An 8723-nucleotide genomic window follows, 5' to 3' on the forward strand; every position below is an offset into this window, starting at 1 on the left:
TCTCTCTCTCTCTCTCTCTCTCTCTCTCTCTCTCTCTCTCTCGTATCAGTAGCACCAGAAATTATCAAATGAAATAAAGACAGCACTGAGAAGAAAGCTGAACTCTGCCAGAGTTAAAAATGCCTGGAAAGACCCGCGTTGGGAGCTGTGTCGATCCCAGGAGCAGGGCAAGAAAATTATAACAGATGCTAAGGCTCACTGCTTTCCAAAGATTTAGGAAACCAGTGATACGGAGACATAATACAATACGATATTTTATTTTCAAAAAGAGCCTGAACCAACTCCAGCTCCCCAAGGAGAGCCCTACTTCCCAGCGCCCGGCTGCCTGGGAGCCCTGGCGCTTCCTCCAGAACAAGGAGAGCCATGGGCACAATCAAGCCGTGATTGGAGGCTGAGCACAGTGCTTAATTAAGACTGGATCTTTTCTTTTCTGGGGCAATTCCGCACAGCTTGAATGAGCTCCTGAGCCTTTCTTTGGTGGGAATGTCTCTCTGGGCAGCGGGAGCACAGTCCCTGGGGCTGGCTCATCAGCATGACAATAGCCCCCAGGATGCACTTGGACTGATGTCATGGTCGGCCCCAGCAAGGCAGGAGGGTGAAAGCCTACCCAGAAGCCTGGAACATTTGCAGCTGACTGCAGCTACTTCAGTGCTTGAAATTCCTCCCTCCCCTCTTTGGTTCTTTTATAGGAGATGTTTGCTAATTGGTAGAACTCAGAAAACAATGCACCATTAAGAATCCCTTTCCTCTCACCCTCCTACCCCTCTCAACCCTTTTTAAATCTGTGTTTTCTTGATTCACTGGAAATCTCAACTTCTGTTCTGTGGTTTACACAAAGTCTTAATTTTTTTCTTCTCCTTCATGTGGCACTTAGAAACACGATTTGCCGCAGCACACTCTGCCGCTGTTTGTTCTGTGTCAGGCCTTCCCAAATAAGCTCCTGCTTTAAGAATCTTGGCTGTGTCCCACTCCGACTCATGCATTTGCCTGTACATTATACACTGATACAACACACTTCAGAAAAGTGAGTCATAGAAAGTTAGTCTGATTCTATATTTCTTTTTTAAATCACAAGAACCTATAGGAAGCTGGAGCAGTTGACTCCTATAAGCTGACAGGGTACTGGCCACATGGAGATATTCCGAAGCGGTGGTGGTGGGTCTGGGTTGGGGGACTGTTGTTCGGGGTTGCCACCAGCTTGGTAAGTGAGGGACACTGCCCTTGCCCCCCTTGTGTGCATCTGAGTTCCCCCACAAGTCTGAGAGGAGGGGAACATGGTGATCTCCAAAGCTTCTTCAGAATGGCTTTGCGACTGGTTATGTACTTGGTTTAGGGTCTCACTACGCAGTTCAGACTCATAGTGATTCTCTTCTTTTCAGCCTCGCCAGCGCTGGGATGGCCGTGGTGCGCCAGCATGCCCGGTATCGGTGGCCAGCTCAGCGTGCCTGAGGGTGAGGCCAGTATCACGTGTGGTGCCAGGATTGAACCCCGGTTCATGCGCTTGCCTAAGCGGGCACTTAGTCCACTTAGCTATCACACCAGCTCTACGATGGGCCTTATTCTTTTGGCCTTTTCCTGTCTTTTTTTCCATTACTGAGCACTGAATCCAAGATTTTTTTTTTTCCACTGAGCTAAATCCCCAATTTTTAAAATAAAACAAATAAAAAAAAATAAAAAATAATAAAACAACCTGGTTATTAAACTGCCCCAGGCTGGGCTCGAACTTGCAATTCTTCTGCCTCAGCCTCCCAGAGCACTGGGATTAGAGGACTGTGCCGTGATACCCTGATGAATCGGCCCACACTTTCTTAATTTACATGGCCACCCATCGTCAAACGTCAGCAGATGCGTGCCATGGTTCCCTAAAGCAAAAGATGTCCGTGTTCCATTCTGAGCATTAAAATTCACGCTCGGCATTCTCCTGCTGACCTCAGTGCTAACTTCAGCTGCCACAGGAGCTCCCACTGACTCCGCACAGCCTGCCGGGGCTCCCCTGGGGAGGTGGGCACAGGCTGACAGCACTTGGAGCAGCCTGACTCAGGGCGCTCAGCATCTCGGAGGGCTTCGGGGCTCACCGAGGGAAGCTTTGGGTGCTCTCTGCCAGTGTGGAACACACTTTTCACTCCTGCCTCTTCCGCAGTCTTTCCCTGGCTAGGAGCACCTGTCCCCTGTCCCCACCCTGCTTTGGTGTACCTGCTGCCACCCCAGCACTGGGACCCAGGTGAGGCATTTCCTAAGGGCAAATCATTTCATAAGGAATGTGTTCATTCCTGAAATCCCTGTCTGTCGCTCCAGCATTTTTGTCATCGCTTACAGAAAATGAAGTGAGCTGGTGGTCATAAAGAAATAAAGCACCACATCACCTGCACAACTAAATGCGCATTTATGGAGACCAGCATTATCCAGAGGCCTGCAGACCTTTGGCTATGGTTCCTGAGAAAATGCTTGAGCTCACGGAAAATGGGGGCCCCGGATATGTATCTATGTTCCTCTTGGCGGGAGAAAATCTGGGACCCTAAGGCTGGTAGGAATGTTTGTCTTAAACTTTTACATAGGGTGGAAAAGTTTGTTGATCTTTAGGGTAGAACAACAGTGAGTTTTTTTGTTTATATAATTTTTTTTGTATATTTTAGGGAAGGGTCTACAGGGCATTCAGGGTCTCATTACTAGATTGGACTCTTAGTGATCTGCCTGTTTACAGCCTCCCAAGAGCTGGGGTTATAGGCGTGCACCACCACACCCAGGCTCAATTATCCTCAGACCTGACTTAAATTTTTCATTCTGTTACTTTCTGATATTTAACAAAAGAAGACCACCATAACAGAACTCTCACAAACTATGAAATCTATAGCCCCTTACAGGAAAAGTAACATTTTAATTATAAAAAGCCAGGTCATGGCCCTGATACTTTCAACTCTGGGGTTTTCAGGTGAGCCAAGAGTTTGACCTTAGAATTTCCCTTTTTCTCCAAAGCAGCAGAATTCCAGCAGATCCCCAATCTTCCCTCAGCAAAGATCCCGCCCCAAGTATCCAGATGAAAAGCCGCTTTGAACTTGGTAGGGGACCATTCTATTATCATTATTATAAAACGTTACAGGAGAATTCAGCTAGCCTGATATTTTTTCTCAGACCCAAGTCTGGGTTTGAGGAAAGGCATATGACACCTTTCTTTTTAAAGTGTCTTTTTAAAGGTGCCAGATCTGTCATCAGATTTTTGTCTTGGCAAGGAAGCACACGCACGAGCACATGAGCCCAGACACACAAGCACACGTGCATGCAGGCACATGCACACATCTAGGAGCGTGCACACAGGTGCACACTCACACACGCACGCACCCAGACAGCCACCCTCATCTTCACAAAAAGGAAAGAGCTCGTCCTTGTCTTCTGGACCTTTCGCAGCTGGGAGCACAATATGGTGCAATGCAGAACGCCCAGCCCCCTCCCTGAAGCAGCCAAAGAAATCTTTGTCCAACCCAGGCATTGGCTGCATCTCCTTCACTAACATCCTGTCCTGAATTATTCAACCTCATCCATATGTATCCCACATAGACACAATTAAATCGTTAGCTGTCCTTACAAAAGAGCAGTGAGTTCTCCAGGGACCTTGGGGACAGTCGCATTCCTCCTGGGCCGGAAGCCGCCTGGTGGAGCTGTCGAAGGGGAGAGATCTGCACAGAGGTGTGAGGCTGGAGACTGCTCTCCAACAGTCATTGCCTCAGCTACACAAGCAGCTCTCCGCCTCCACTGTGTGCAAGAGGCTAGGCTGCTCCAAACGCAGAGGCAAATCTGAATTCCCAAGTTCAGGTTTCATTTGGGTTCTGCGCGCATCCCTGCGGCATTACAATCGGCAACAGTAGGTGGCTTTTCGACATTTCCTTAAACTCCTCTGACACGGTACGTTCATGACGAATGCGCATTTGAAAAGTATAGATTGGCAAGGAAGCTGCAGATGAAGACTCCAAGGCTCTCCTAAAGAAAATCCGGAGATGTCAACCAAGTCTCAGCCTTGTGTGTTCCGAGAACCATGGATGAGGTAAAAAGAAAGACCTTGGACCTAAAACTAAAGCAAAAGGAGCGACAGCAACAAAGACCCTCTGCTCCTAGAGTCTCCTTCCTTTCCTTGGCCTCTTACAAATAATAAGCAGTTTACACTGGAAGAGAGAGGACCAATTGCTGATGGCACCTGAAGGCCAATTAAATAATAAAATTATACCCCAACTCAGGGAGGTAGACAGCAGAGGTTTTACCCTTTCGTGTCCCCATCCTCCTTTCCTACGAGTTGCCTAGACTTTGTTGTAGGCATCACTGACCAGCTTATATCCCACCATCTGGCCCTGTTGAGAATAGAGAAGGTCACAATTTTGGTCACAGTGCTTTGGTTCTCTGTGGTAGATAATCGTAGGCACTAAGAATTTCAAGGAAGGGGAGATTTCCTATGTCTCCACACAATTATGAGCCTGCTATCATGAAAATAAAAGTCACACCAAGTTTCTTCCCCAAAGAGCTATTAATGCAAACATTAGAAGTCACCTCAAAAGAGAGTGCAGGACCTAGCAGAGCCCCAAGAGGGCCCTGCCTTTTTCCAGCTTCTGTGTGAAAGTTGATTCAAGAAGACACAATACTCTGTGGTTAGAACTCAATTATGCTTACAGTTAATTCCAAGGAACCAGAGCTTCTTTATGCTAGTTGTTCTCCACTGGACATTCTGTCCCCCGAGGACCTTCAAGACTGTCAGTAGACATGCTTGGCTGGCCACAGAAAGGGAGGCACAAAGGTGCTGGCATCCAGCGGGTAAAGACCAGGATGGTACTGGGCATCTGCAATGCCAAGGACAGCTCCCACAGTGAAGGCTGTCCAGCTCAGAATATCAGCAGTGCTGAAGTTCTGGAAGGACCCAGCTCCAAGCTAGACAGACACAAGGCCTGTTAGATATTAGCTCTTCATCACCAACCACGCTGTAGAGACTGAAGGCTTTCGCCGGATTCTCCCGCCTGCTATCTACAAGGGTAGAGAACTCTGTACAGTGCTTTAGCCAATTCACGTCTCTCAAATGGTCTCAGTTACCACCCTTACCTAACTTCCCCTGTACCAATTCGTAAACTACTAATTTACAAACTGGTAATTATCAAAAGTCTCACTTTGAATAGAGATCTGTGGAAGATCTGTGCTTATGTGACACACATGTGGAATTTGCTTTTACAGAGTTGTTCTCCGCTGACCAAACCTTCAGCAGACACATCTGATTAGTAACGGGACAAATGACAGAGGTTCAGTTAGCACACAGAGAACATCCGAGTACACTACCAACACCTAAGCTGTTACCCGACAGGGTCTGGGGAGGTACCCTGAGCAGAGGAGAAATGAAAACCTGTGTTACTCATAGGCAAGGTCCTCTTCAGGTACTATGGAAAGAGAACTTCCAGGGCCAGTCAAAAGATACGTCAAGGGATTCGTTAGGCAAGATTCTAAAAGTACACACTCAAACAAATGGCATGTTGGCCTTCCCAAGACAAGAGCCTTTTCTCTTTGGAACTGGGAACACTTACGCTTCTCTTGAGTGTGGCGGGAACCTATGGAAGGACAATATCTGTTTTATGGGTATGGGCTTACTTTTCTTTTGTTGTTATGGCTACGTAGATGAATAATTAAAACATTCTTTTAATTTTCTCCAAATTTTCCTTAATACTAAGATTAGCTGGTTCTTTGGGTTTTTTTGTTTTTAAATGAAAACAATTTACCAACTTGAGGACTTGGGGTGTGATGGATCTGGAAGGAAAGAACCCTAAATTAAGCAAGGGAAGCTGATATGGACATGGTCTTGGCACTTTGACTGTGTCCTAGATGTTACAGCCTTTTGAAAATTACACCTTTAGTTACAAATGTTCTCATTCCAATCTTTATTTCCTCTATCCTCTGCCGTAGGAGTCTCTGAATAAATATGTGGCAAATGACCAAAGAGTAAGTGAGAACTGAAGTTCACTTAAAGTTTCTTATTTATGGTTTACAACTTAGGAACAAAGCAGAGACAAGTTCAAAACAACTCATTCTAGAAGATTCTCTGAGGTCTACCTCCGGTGCAAATACGAACCAATAAATCCCCCAAAATTTATTTGTTGTTAGGGCATCAACCTGGGTTGAGCTTTGCCTTCTATCCCAATAATCTTTAAATCTTTGTTTTTAAAATTATGAGTGGCTGTCGATTTTCTGGAATGAATTCTTCACCGGCAAACATCATCTCTCATTTTGTACAAAAGTCTCACTTTACCCAATAAACTCAACAGCTTCACTCTTTTACAAGAAAAGCTTCTAAATGTCTATATACAGGGTTGATGTTCTCTGGCTCTCAGTCTTCATTTTTTTTGTGTTCAATGTAGGCGCCAACAAACTGGTGTCTTTAGCCAAAGAAGGGCACATAAATAGGTGCTGAAAAGCGTGCAAACTGCATTCGAGCAGCACCTGTAAAAAGAGAAAGGAGAACGCATGTGTTTTCATTATATTTGCTGCATGAAGAAATGGATAATCAGGGGCCAGGGAGATGGCTCGGTAGAATAAGCACTTGCCTGGCAAGCACAAGGGCCTGAGTTCAATCTCCAGTTCCGAAAAAAAAAAAAAAAAAAAAAAAAGAAAAGAGAGAAAGAAAGAAAGAAAGAAAGAAGAAATGAATAATCAGGTTGATGAAGGCATTATTTTCCAGTGCTCTCTTAAGATCTGTTGCAACTACTTGTATCCAGAGCTGAGGACCCAGAGACTTAAGGGTTGGACTATATTATTCCTATTATTGTATCATAGTTATCACATAATCTACTCTTATCAAGTGGGATACTGGTGAGAATGAAAGGATGCTATTTAGAATTATGTGGAGGCATTGACAGATAGCTCAGTTGTTTAAAGCGCTGCTTGGGCAAATGCAGTCAGGCACATAGGATCGTGGGTTCGATTCCCAGGTCCAGAAGCTACACCAGACTGATCCTTAAGGCAGCCTGAAGTAGCCAAAAAAAAAAAAAAAATCCTTCTTAAATTCTAGAGCTGGGGAGATAGCTCAGTAGAATAAGTGCTTGCCTGGCAAGCACAAAGTCCTGAGTTTAAGACCTGGCACTACCAAATATATATATATATATATATATATATATATATATATATATATATATGCAGTCACTTGGGCATTTTAGGGACTTTGTCCTCAAGATGCACAAAACCAGACACCCACAGTTTAAGGGAGGCAAGGTTTATGTCAGCTCACAAAAACAGCATCATGGGAAGCCCTGGGTAAAAGACGGCTGCTCACAGTGAGGCAGTCAGAAAGTGGAGAAAGAAGGGCAGAACCAGGACACCGGAGAAACCCTCCGTGGCCACATCCCCAGTGGGGCCTCTTCCCGAGAGACCCTGCCTCCTAAGAGTGAGCCAGTTATACCAGCTCTGATTCATTCACTTTCAGAAGCTCCATGTATGAGCCTATGAATCCTTCAGAGAACAATTTTTAAAAAATCTAAACTGTAACAATCATCCAAGGGAGTTATGTTCACTGTTGCACTAATTCTGTGTATTTGCTTATTTAGTAAGAGTCTCGCTACACGGTTCAGGCTCATAGTGATCCTCCTGTCTCAGCCTCCCCAGTGCTGGGATTACTGACATGCACCACTACATCTTGTTTAGGCAGCCAGCACTGCACACCTGGGGTTCCGTGACTGGCATAGCTTCTGGTACCGGGGATCGAACCCAGGACTTTGTGCTTGCAATGGAGGTGCTTAGACAGCTGAGCTATCTCCCTGGCACCTGTTACACTAATTCTAAATCCACAGTTCCTGAAAAAGAAAAGATGAGTTTGAAAAGAGCTCATTGAAAATCAGCATAGAGCCAACAAGATAGCTCAGCAGACTAAAATGCCTGCTTAGGCAAGCTAGGGAAAATTCAGGGACTGCGCTTCAATCGCTGGCACCACATGCTCCCAGAGTGGGCTGAGTCAGCCAGAGTTCAGGCATAGTGGTGCACACCTGTAATCTCAGCCCTGGGGAGGATAAAAGCAGGAGGATCACCATGACTCCGAGGTCTGTAGTGAGACCCTGTAACAGCCAAATACACCAAAAAAAGAAAAAAGGAAGAAAGAAAGAAAAGAAAAAGAAAATCAGTGCAAATTTCCCAAACAAAAAGCAGAAGCAGATTCAGAAGCCGACACTGAACTAGCAGAAGACTTCATTCAGAAAGGCACTGGGAAAAGAAATACAACTCAGGACACATTTCAAATGTCCCTCAAGCCTGAGATTTGCATCAGGCAAATGCCCAAGTGAGTGAGGATGAGACCAGCAGTATCATCAGGGAAGCCAGTGGAAAAACAAATGAGCTTTCAGTCGCCAGCCCCAGCCATGCTAGTGCTCAGTTCCATTTGATTTGATTCCCTTTCTCTGATGACTGTGGCAATCTGAAAAGAAAGCTGGTCTTGGTAAGGCAGAGGAAAGGTAGATCCATCTCTTGGTAGGAAACCAGTTTCTACAGATGAGCCTTAGAAAAGTAAAGCTAAATTGGAGGACTTCACACAAATGAGAAGAGGGAGAGCATCAGAGTCATGGGCTACACTGTGCTAAAATCTGTACAGCACTACAAATGGCCTATGGGGTGGATATAGATCTTCTTCTTCTTCTTCTTCTTCTTCTTCTTCTTCTTCTTCTTCTTCTTCTTCTTCTTCTTCTTCTTCTTCTTCTTCTTCTTCTTCTTCTTCTCCTCCT

This window comes from Octodon degus, unplaced genomic scaffold (genome assembly GCF_000260255.1).
Source record: "Octodon degus isolate 3935 unplaced genomic scaffold, OctDeg1.0 scaffold00033, whole genome shotgun sequence".
NCBI lineage: Eukaryota > Metazoa > Chordata > Mammalia > Rodentia > Octodontidae > Octodon > Octodon degus.